Below are 12,778 nucleotides of genomic sequence, written 5' to 3'. Positions count from 1 at the left end.
CATAGTCATTCATTTTATTGTGTATAGGTGTATTAGCCTAATCAACCAAAATAAATATTTCTACTGACCCAATAATTGATTATGCATGTCCAGTACATAAAGACATCAGTAGACTTCAAGGATTAGAGTCATAGCTCTTGGGAAGGCATGTAACAGATGGAATGTTGTATTTCTGCCAATCCATCATTCAAAGGCCTCTTAATGGTTTTGTTTTTCTTACGTTTTCAAATGTAATCAAGTGCAAATAGCTTCTCAATGTTCAAACTATAGTACCAACTACGATCTATCCTAATGCGTAAATTAATCAAATAGTGTTTGTTGGCATATTAAAATCTAACTTGGTTTGGTTTGTTGGTATATTAACAATGCCATGGTTACTGACGTAACCTCCATTCCCTGATTACGAGATGTTGTGTCGATGTACTGACACTAGGGTGACACCTCCGACACTTCAGAAAAGGCCAATGAGAATTGGCAAGTGGAATTTGCATGCCACTCCCCCGTCATATGGGTATAAAAGGAGCGGTGTGCATCCACTCATTCACGTTTATGCTGAGGAGTAGAGAGTGTGCCCCGGCCATTTCAGCGGGTAGTTCATCACTGTGGCAGGAGGGAAACAATGTCTCGTTCCCTCCATCAGGGAACAGTAACCAAGATGTTCCCTAACTGTCAATCACTTTGACACTGTGTCAATGTACTGACACTAGGGATCCCTATGGAAAGTGCCACAACCACTGAACTGAGTTACGAGGTTCTGACAATGCAGATGTCGGCAAGCCTGCCCAGCTCCCCTCGTAAGCTGTGTAGTCCTTCGTACCACTCGGGGACTGAAAGGACAGTACTTACAATAGGAATTGGTCTCTTCAGCCTGACTTCCTTGACCTTTTCTGGTCTTGTTCTTGTTTTTTGTTTTTATGTTTTTTTTTTATCTACAGCGGTTGCAGACCAGAGCGCTGAGGAGTGCTCACTCTCCCAGATGGGAGAAAGAACACCACAGAGACAACATCCTACCTGAAGGGAGGTTAGTATGTGGAAAATACATCACATGGACTTAACACGCAGGAAGTATCACACATGGAAAAAGTCAAAGCAGTAGGTTAAAAGGTGCTGTGTGCAAGCGGAGCACCCGGCAAGTTGCCCGCAACTTACCTTCTCATAGATGACAACACACTGGATGAAGCTGGCTCCACCCAGAGATTGTAGAATCTCGTGAAGGTATTAGGTGTCGCCCAGCCCACAGCTCTGCAAATGTCTGTTAGAGAGGAGCGGCATTTAATGAGAGGGTGCTGACTCCAGTTGCTCAAAAGGAGCTCCCTGTCGGCCCAGCAAGACTACATTGATGTCCCATGAGGGAATAAAGCGTGGCCTAGGAGGATTCAACCTACTGGCACCTCTGAGGAACCTGATGATCAAGTCATGCTTCCCTAAATACCATCCATTGTGTCGTGATGTGCCACTATGTTGGCCACATACACTTTCAGGGTGGAAGGGGACAGCCAACCCCCAATCTCTCCTGCAGGAAGAAAAGCACTGACCTGACTGTGCATCTCTGTGGGTCTTCCCCACAGGAAGCACACCAGTTAGCGAACAGACTTCACTTAAAGGCATAGGCCCGCCTCATAGAGGGGGCTCTAGCCAGAGAGATAGTTTCTATCACTATTGGTGATAACCCACTCAAGTCAGAGGTGGAGGTTCCAGAGGCCAGGGTGTGGGTGCCGAGGATGCATGCCCATTGCACACGGTACCCCAGCCTAACTTGGATGCAACTGTTGTGATAACAACATGCTTGGACACTTGTTCTAAGGGAACCCCTGCCTGTAGAAATACAAGATCTGTCCAAGGGCTGAATGTACGGTGCTAGATCGGCGTGATAGCCACGCGATGCTTACCTCAGCACCATGCCCATCTAGGGATTAAAGTCTGAAGCCAGTGCTAAAGCAGCCTTATATGCATCAATCCGAGAGGTGTTACCGCTGCTGAGAATGCTATGCCCCAGGAGCCTCTGAAATTGTTTCAGTGGGACTGCTGTTTTTCCACTGAATGAGGCCATTCAGCACAGACTGTGCGCACCATCATTGCAACTGAGTTCAACTCCATCCTTAGAAAGAGGTGCTCTGCACTGGGGAGAGCTTGCTCTTTTCCTGGTTGACCTGAAGTCCCAATCGGCTGAGGTGTCTGAGCACCAGATCCCTGTGCGCACACAAAAAAAATCAGCCATTCGTCAAGATAATTAAAAATTCAGAAGCCCACTTCCCTTAGCAGGGCAAGGACAGCCTCTGCAACTTTGGTGAGGACGTGAGACGACAGGGACAGCCTGAACGGTAGGACCTTGTACTGATATGAAGAAACGGTCTGTATCAAGGCAGAATCGAGACATGAACGTATGCATTCTTCAGGTCTATCGCCTGTCAAAATGCACTTCTGCATTATCATCTTGAACGGGAGTCTGAGCAGGGCCCGATTCACAAGTGGCACCAGAGGAACAATGTGCATCCCAATCCTGTGGCTGTGGGTGAACTGCTCCATGAACCTTGTCTGGAACAGGCCAATGGCGGGTGAAGATGCTTCACATCCTCTGAACGTGCCACACTGACCTGAGTGGGGTTCTCTGTGTGCTGCAGCCGAAGATGAGGTGGTGAGGGGCTCGCATCCACCATGATCAGGCTGCAAGATGTTTGACCCAGGGAGTGCGGAATATGTTCTTTCTTTGAAAATGTGGGTACCACTGCCCTTTGGGACAGCTGCAAAACAAAAACATAAGGGAACCAAATATTCTCTGCCTGGCCCTGCACCGGGGGAAGGAGCAGTGTGTTCAACAGTGTGAGCAACGCCTGCCATCCCTGGGTCGCCCGTCTCAGGGACACTTCGAATTAGCCTTCTTGGGGCTCTCATTCGTCTGATGATCAGGATGCATCACTCTCCTGCGGTCAGCTCAGTGTGGGTTGGAAGCCGCAGACAGAGGCCCAAGGTGACGAGCAGATGATGAGCACGACCTTGGCAGCCTGTCCGATGCTCTCGGCAGTCCGGGCAAGCATGGCCACCAACTCAGCATCATACGTACTCTGGGCCACCTCACCCAAAGGTGGGAGCCCAGCCAAGTCTTGCGAATCAGAAGGCATTAGCCCACCCTCTGATGCTGCTATCGTCAACTCGGCCAAAACGCTCTCGTTGTTGCCCTCACATCACCTTCAATGCTAGCTAATGAGGTATCGTGCATTGCAGCAGGACCAGCACAGGGAGCAGCTGAGTTGACTCTCTCTTTAGCCAGAAAAGAGAGTCGTGATCGCAACGTTGCAATGGTCATGTTCTCGCAGTAAGAACATGAGCCATCCACAAAAGCTTTCTCAGCGTGGGAATGACCCAAACACGTGAGGCCGTCCGATGAAGAGAGATATCGACTGCACCCAGAAATACACAGTCGGAAAGGCATCTTTAAAGATCTACTATCGGTCTGTGTTTTGCTCTTTTAGAGAAAAGCTGCTATTTTATGTTGTTGAAGCACCCAGGGGAACTCTCTCTGCACTTATCCATGCACTGCCTGGAGACAGACCGCTTAAATGCGCCGCAACACCAGCAACTCGCTTCTTTCATAGGTAAATGAAATGAGCTTGTGTAGAGAAGACACTTGCTTGGCTCCGAAGAACAAATCTGAATGAGTGGATGCACGCCACTCCTTTTATACTCATATGACAGGGGAATGGCAAATGCAAATTCATTGGCCTTTTCTGAAGTGTCAGAGGTATTTGGGGCTCCCAAGACCCCTAGTGTCAGTACTTCTACACAACATTGAAGTTACTGACAGATAGGGAACAAACTTCGTTTGAGTACTGCTGAAGAAAGAAATGCATAAAGGTTTGAAATGGCATGAGGGCGAGAAAATTATGACAGAATACTCATTTTGGGTGATCCATCCTTTTAAGAGTTTGGAAAGTTAGTATTGCAACAGTCATGCCACTTTATACACTGACAACTATTTCTCAGTAAACTTAAAGTCCTGAAGGACCTAAAGGTCCTCATGAGGAAACATCTAAATTAACTGATTTTATCCAAGTCAACATATAATTTATTATGACTGAATCAACCTAATTTATTTAGGTTATTTTTTATTTAGTAATTTATTTAGGTAAAATATATATATATATATATATATATATATATATATATATATATATATATATATATATATCAAATTCACTTCACAGTGTGCTTATGGTAGACCCTAAACACTACAGACAGCCCTGACATCACATCTTAAAAGCAAATTATTTGAGACTCTCATTGAACCCATTGCATTTCTACTGGTAATCAAATCATCTGTTTTCTTGCCGAAAGCACCAATTTTACGTGGTCTGAGGATCCTATCAGTTTCTTAAGCTTTTTAGTCCCTGCTGAGCACAGCTGGAGATTGAGATTATCTCTGACTGAGTTGGAAAACTTTCTCTTGCAATGGAGTCTAATGCTCTCAGATTTTGATGTAATTTGACCTTGGCCTTCCTCAATATCCTGTGGTGAATATAGAAGAGAGTTGATTCAGATACTGTTACTCCATTTTGTGAGCTAGCAAAATTAATTTAGCTCTGTTGGACTAAGCACTGTTTCACCCCAGGTTTGTTCTTCCTGGTTTATCACTTTCCAGAATAGCACCATCCAGAGCTGTTATCTGCTTTACATTTAAACAGGCGGAATTATTCCGTACCCTCTGAGCTGATGAGAAGCACACAATACCTCCGATAGATTAACACATGCTATTTATTTTATGATAGACTCAACTACTCTACTGGGTAGAGTATTGAAATGAAAAGCACATTTTGGTCATTATGATATCATAGGGTGAATTACAGCACCATCTTATCTGTTCCTATCACTGCAGAAGGTTTTTATTATTTATTTATTTTTATTATTTTTTTGGCATTATAAGTCTCCCTACTTTTATGTACTCATACTGTTTTAAAGTTTACCTCAAAGGAGATGTTCCGATTGATTTTGGCATTGAGTTTCTCTTGCTGAGAAAAATCTGCAGACACTTTGGTTGTAAAGGATTTTTTCCCCATTCTTTTGAATCATAAAAGCTGCTAGACCCCTGCTTATGACTGTAAAATGTCCCTATGGATGTGTGTTAAATATACTAAAGATGTGATATAATGAAATTGGTTTCAACTCAAGTACAATCTTCAATATATTAATCTCATTGCTCAGTGTGGCAGTTAATTTCAATGTATTTAAAAAAAAAAAAAAAAAAAAAAAGCTCTAATTTTCTGTTCCCTTATGATGGTTTATTTCATAATAAAAGGTATTATTAAAGTACTCATTTATTTTAATACTGCATGAGTTAGATTTTTAACAAATTATTTATTTTATTTTTCGATATTTTGTTATTTAGGGCTTACATATCATATCAAGTATATCATATCATATCATATATTACATATCATATCAAGCTTACGTACGTTAAGCTCGCATGAGCTGACTCTCAGCTGATCCATGTCTACTGTATAGGAAAACTACGCCTATCACAGCATTCCTATATATAAGGTCCATTCAGTATTATCAGCAGCTTTATCGGGCTGCTCAGGAGATAATTACCCTCCTCCATCCTCAGATCCTCTTCTCATCCAGTCAGGACCTGGCCTTCTGATATTCTTCTTCAAGACTCATTTCTTGAATTCTGTTTTACATTCAATTATTGAACATTAATGATATCGTTAACACTTTACAATAACTACATTAGTTAACATGAACTAATAATGAACTGCACGTATACAGCATTTATTAATCTTTGTTAATGTTAATTTCAACATTTACTGATACTTTATTCAAATCTTGTTAACATTAGTTAATGCACTGTGAACTAACATAAACTAACACTTAACAGCTGATAAATGTATTAACTAATGTTAACAAAGTTTAACAAATACAGTACAAATGGATTGCTCATGGTTAGTTCATGTTAGTTAACGAACTAATGTTAACTAATGAACCTTATTGTATAGTGTTACCATGATATCTGCAAACATGTACAGTATGATGGTTCTTTTCTGTGTACCCTAAGGGGGGTTATCGCTGCTTTCCCTGCTTTTTTCCATGCTTGGCTGCATGGAGGGGATGCTCAGAACAGAACCATACTGCCAATACAAACTGTACAGTATGCTAATTGTCTTCGAGAATAGGGGTCCTGACATATTTTTTTAATATGCAGTGTTTAAGTTTTAGCATTACAGAGTTTCATATGTAATTGTCCTATACAGTATAAGCACAAGTTATAATCGTATAGAAGGAGCAACAAAAAAAGAGGTCTGTCTGAAAGATAGATGCATTTAAAGCTTGAAAATATGATATGATAGGGGAGTGATGCACCATACTTCTGTTAGAAAAGGTTTTCTGTTCAATTTTGAAACCCGGCAGGCAACAGTGGTCCTAATCTGGAAGCGAATAGTCTTTGAGTTAGAGAGAAAAAAAAAAAAAAAAGAAAAAAAAAACATTACACAGTTCACTGCCTTCTCTCAAACAACCACACGATCAATAGTCTGAGTGGTAGCCTGACAACTGAACAAACAAATGTTATTCTAGATTTATACAGTCAAAACACACCCCACATAATTGTTCTGAAAATGCACTGGTTTTAACAAACACAAAATTATTTGGCATTGCTAAATTAAAACTCAATTTTACGTATTGCACATGGAAATCGAGTGCTGGGCGCTTCAGAGGTTGTTTGGATAAATCTTTGAAGTCTGCAATGACGGGAATAATTCAGGGTCATAAGAATGACTGCTTTGTGACAACGTTGAGAAGAGAGCTGGCAAAAAAGTGCATGGCTCAGCATATTATATGGTGCCATTAAAATTCAATTTATAACCAGTTTCAGGCATTGCCTGTACTTTCAAGTAATATGAAGGGAGCTCACCTTCCAAGTCGAAGATGTGGCAGACATAGCAAATTGACATGGCATTTCAGTGCTGTGGAGCTATTTATTAACCTTATCACTGCTTGAACTTTCTTAACAATACCCTTCTAGTGTGGAGACCTGGTCAGAATTGTCAGCTGCTGAAATTAAAGTGAAATTCATCGAGAATAGGTTGACTGCATCTTCAAATTCAAAAGTATGCATGTCTCTAAGAAACGGCGAGATGTGCCATTGACACGAAAACCTGCCAGGACTAGTGAAGTGCATCTTTACAGCAATAATAGGTCAGGAAATGCAGCAGGCTGCAAATATTAAATACAATTATTAATCACTATGACCTGAATGTTCAAGATGTTCTTGACTGTTTAGGGATTTTAGGGCTTTTCACACTTAAAACTGGTAAGCCTGGGACGGGTCTTTCTAAACTCTGGGTTAACGGAATACTGTGTAATCTTTTTCCTTTTTCACACGATTCAATCTTTACCCAGGGTTATTTACATATACATACTTGTATCCTTATTTGCATATATACGGTGCTGATCATTGACTGGACGAACACAGCACACTGGATGTGTTAAGTGCTTGTCTTGCTTGTGCACATTATTTGGGATTGTAAATTTTGTAGTCTTTCAGAATTTTAATTTTGAATGATAAACATCATTCGGTCTCTTCTTAAAGTCAGCATGAAATGGAAGTTGCGAAAGTCTTTTGTGATGCATATCTGAGTGAAACAGCTTATTGGGCAAGAAAAAAATGTAGGGTGGGACCTGATTTTGTCCATCAGGTATTGATTAGACACTTGGATCATTGTGGTTTGCTATTACTGGGATTTCATGCGAGTGACAGGTTGTCCAAGTGCTGTATCGGGAATAAGTCACGGCTTCGCGTCGTGACTAACAACGCCCTTCAGACGTGACTTATTCACGATACAGCACAGCCTCTTGTACCTTCTTGCTTAAACATTGTTGGGTGAAGCGGTCATAGCCGTGTTTTATTGTGAATAAAACACAGCTATTGACCAATCAAAATCAAGGACTGGAACTAACCGTTTTATAAGAATGTATAAAGTACATAAATATTTATCGAGCCAAGTTGAGTGTATTATTGGTCATTTGTTGCTAAACAACTGGCCTTTACATAATGTACCCAGCAGTGTTTCACACTTTTGAAACATTTACTATATTGTCAATTTTAACATACATATTTTTGTTTGGGAACTGTAATACAGAAACATACTTTCATAATCAACATAAGGGCATTTCTGGAGTTTTCCAAATATGTTGGTGTTTAAAATACCACATCAGGACACAACTGCATCTCATCCAATTCCATATTAAGTTGTTGGCATTAGGATGGAGACACCTGTTCTGCTATTGGGAAATGTGAGCAATGACCATTGTTTCCTCTTCCCCATCTCTGTTATTCTCTTTTCCTGTTACTGCAGAGACATAGAGGGACACTGAGCAAACCGTGATTGACAGCACAGTTAAATTACTGCGAAATTCCAGGAGAGCCTATGCCACTTGGGAGGACTGACTGCATTCTCCACAAATCAGGCACGGGCATCCCCATGTTCCTCAGGCCTAAATTAACTGTTCTAAAACAGACCCATGAGCCCGGTGCTAAACAAAATGAACGTGGATAATGCCAAGTTAATTAACACAGACCCAGATGCTCAGCCTTATGAATACTTGGTCTGCCAAAGAGGGAATATTCAGCACTAGATATGTTTATTTTGACGTCAGTGCCTCGGTGTCAATGGGACAGGCTGTGGTAGCCTCTCTCACTGCTTTGCTAATTTAGTTTTACTCAATTGTTTTTTCGTGAGTTGTGTGATTAATTCCAGCATCCTGGCATGTGAGGACACTGATGGAGGCTTGAAGCTTTTAATGGAAGAGCTGTTGTCATGGGTGAAATTAAACCCACAATTTTGGCTGATGTTAGTGGGAATGGAATTGGAGTCATCTTTTTAAAGTTATAACTGTGATACACGATCTAGTGGATGAAAGCATTTTATATTTATTGATTTTATTATAGTATTTGTACTTCTGATTCGGACTCTGCAACAACAGGGACAATGCATCTGAGATCATTAGTCTCATGCAAAAATTAGATCGCAAACGCACAGCATGATTCACCTTTAAAGATGCCTTCACTAATGACTGATTTATATGCATAGTCATTACTTTGTAATCTAAAAACCAAGCACTCTTATTTCAATAACATTTGCAGCTTATATGAATCAGAATAGAATACCTTAGACTTGCGTCATTCAGAAAAATTAAATGTACAAAGAAGACTTATTGTGACTCTATAAAAGTGGTCCTTAACTCTTTCTCCACCAGCGTTTTTTTTTGTTGTTTTTTTTTTTTTGCCAGCCACTGCAAGCATTTTTTTTATAATTTTCACAAAACTTTCATGGCCCCCAGAATATTTTGGTGTATTAATATCTGAACATGCAATACATCAAAAGAAAGAACAGAAGCGCTGCTTTTAAACAAAAACATACCAACAACAAACAAACAAGCAAACAAAACGTTTTATTCTATCTACATGCATTATTTTTTATCAACATTTAAATGAGGGTAAGTTTCATAAAAAACAACATTTTGAACAACAAGCTGAGAAAAATACTTAATTACTGTACTTAACACTGCAGTCTGTAGTTTTTCCTCTTTGTCGCCATCTCTGTTCGAAATCTGCAATTGCAGTTATTCGCAGAATTATCAACTTTACTTGGGTGAAAAGATTCATCCACGCTGTGCCATGCCAAGGCACACATGGCACAGCGTGGATGAATCCAATGTTTTGAGGAGAATGTCACCGCGCCGGTGTGGATACTGTCATTTGGAAACACAGATTCTACTTTTTTGGAAGTATGACCAACATAAGAATTTTCACTGGAAAATGTCGTCTGAACAAGTAATCCACTTTTGTTCTGACCAACTAAGGGAAAAAAAAGCATAGCAGTAAATTGTGCTGATTAAATCTAACGATCACTTATCATATCACGTCAAACCGCGCAAATTATACTTTATTATAATTGTTAATGTTAACAAACATCAGCATTGCGTGACTAATGCCCTTCCGATATTTATCCTTGTTTTCGCATGGGCCCGGTTGCAGTCTCTTTTTTTCTGTAGCCACTCCGAAGTACAAAGTCTTTAGAATTTTACAACGGGTGAATCTCCAGTTGTCACTGGTGATTCTCGTTTGAACCTTTCTGGATCCGCCATCAAATTGATAAGTTTAATTATATCAAGTTCTGTGAGAAAAGGCTATAAATCTCCACCTCCAACATCCTCACACGCAATATAGCCTACTAGCCGAGACACCTTCTTTATGTGTACAGATGTGACGTAATGACGCAAAGACATGCTCGAATTTCCCGTGGAAATCCACCAGTACCACTGGAATTAAAAACAGTATAACAAGCTTGCCGTTTTGAATCGAGCTAAGGCAAGCAGATAGTTTTGAACACTGGCTGGTTATGTACTTGCTAAAAAAAAATATTTTGGATAAATTTTAAATGAAAAAGTTACGGATTATATATATATATATATATATATATATATATATATATATATATATATATATATATATATATATATATATATATATATGTATATTTTTATTTTATTATTATTTTATTTTTTTTTACTTGCTTTACCTTCACTATAAAGAGAAAATTGATACTTTACTCCGATGCATTGTCCATTGTGCAAAAAGTGGCCCCACAAAAAGTAGGGCGTCGTTAGGCCCATTTTTAGGAGGGCTTAAGCTCTCATATTTTAATAAATCCAAAAGCACGAGGAAAGAAAGGGGAATGGAAATGGCAAATGAGCTAATAAATCATCCTCTGCAGCCAATTTTCCATGTTATCTCCATGAATGAAAATTATAAATGTAGATCTTCTTTAAAGGTAATTGTACTGCACAAATGTATAGTTAAAAAAAAAAAAATAGTTTAAAACATTACATGTGTTGAAAAAAGATATTGAAAAAAAAAATGTTACACACATAATGCCAATCTAGACAATTACAGTAATATATAGTTTGTCTAAATTTTTTATGAATATTAATGAATATTAGTTTATTTAAAATGATTAGACATGTATTAAATATTCAGGGATTTACATAATACTGTAGGTGTGGAACTTATTGTATTGGTCATACCTACCCTAGTATACAAACAAATATATATGTATTTATTTATTTATTTTTATTTAATTTTTTTAAATACCCACATGGGGACTGAGCCCCCCTAATATTGAAATCCTAGAGTCACCCATGATCAAGAAAATCTATGCGGATCGGTTGCGATATCCAGTTCGTAAATAAATATTTTGATCAATTCGGTTCCTTTGAATCTGTACAACTGGGGCCTATACCATGAAGCCGGTTTAGGTGGCTAGCCAGGTATGTTTCAGTTTAGTTTGCGCCAACCTTGGGTTTTAGGCTCCATGAAAGTGGTTTGGCTTTTAGCAATGTTCATCGCCATAGTAACTTATGCTCCATGGCTAACCTGGTCCGGGGCAGGTTATGTTCCAAGTAAGAGATCTCAAACAGAAATTGGACCAATCAGCTGTGAGCAATAACTCCACCTGTTTCTATTTCAAATTAAAGGTCACTACATAGCAAATGATTTTTAAAGACAAAATTGTCTGGCTTTTAGTAATACTTATTTAGAATAATAATTTTGTATGATTTAGATATTATTTATGTAATTATTAATTGATCAAACATACAATTTTAGTTTATCAATTATTTTTACGCACAGTTTAAAGAAATAAATATATAAATGTAATATAAATAAGCTTTAGAATCAATAGATTAAGCTATAAAATGACTACATGTGAGCTTAAACGTTCAATAATCTATACCTTTATCAACTGTAAATTAACTTCACAACTTTTACGAGCACTGATATAGCAAGACTTTTTCTTTTAGTTGTCCTCTTTCATTGACAGCTATTTTCGTCTTGCTGTGTAAATTTGTTTAAATTCTATTTAATCTTTTAATCTTGTAATATTCTGCAGAAGAGAGAAGTGAATCGCGCTGCTTCTCTCACGAGAAATGAATTGCAGTTTCACTCTTTCTCAGCATGTGATTGGCTGTTCGCTACTGATGTCATACCTAAACCCAGGATCAACGCCTGAGTTGACAGAGAAAGTTGATGATCAGCATTATGGTACAACCAACAAAGCCTGGTTGGATTGGTTTGGTTTTGTCAACTCAAAACTAATCCTGTAACACAGAGTTTGTTCAACTACCATCATGGTACAGGCCCCTGAAAAATCTGAATCTAAATTTCGAGAAGCACACCGAACAACGCGCAATCTAATCGATCTCCACTGTGGTCTGTGGATCTAAAGAGAAGACACTGCTCATGTAAGATTTAATCTTTTTAATCTTAATCAATATAACTATATTTTTTTGTCTTAAGAATTAGCTATTAATATTGTGAAATGGTGATTATGTGCGATCAGATTCTGACATATCCTAAGAACTCTTTATTTTAGGCCTAGGCCTATATTTGCAATTACAAGTTAGGCTAGTGCTTCATAAATGAAATAATAAAATCCTGTTTACATACATTTAACCACAGTATTATGTATGAATCATCAGTAATGACTAGATTCACTAAAGTCATCATTTCCAACAAATAACGTGTTTTTTTTATTTTTTTTATTTTATTTTATTACATTTTAAGTTAAAGTTAAAGTTTTAAACACAAATAGTCACAATTAATTAAACACCACACAAGAATGTGAGTGCAAACATAAACTGAAAAACACATCATTATATCACTATGAACCAATTATGTTTACATTTTCTAAAGGAAATGTGAGTGGTTTGCATTGCTATGCAGTTG

Source organism: Leuciscus leuciscus (genome assembly GCF_965113295.1).
Source record: "Leuciscus leuciscus genome assembly, chromosome: 14".
NCBI lineage: Eukaryota > Metazoa > Chordata > Actinopteri > Cypriniformes > Leuciscidae > Leuciscus > Leuciscus leuciscus.
Note: the sequence above shows the minus strand (reverse complement) of the source record.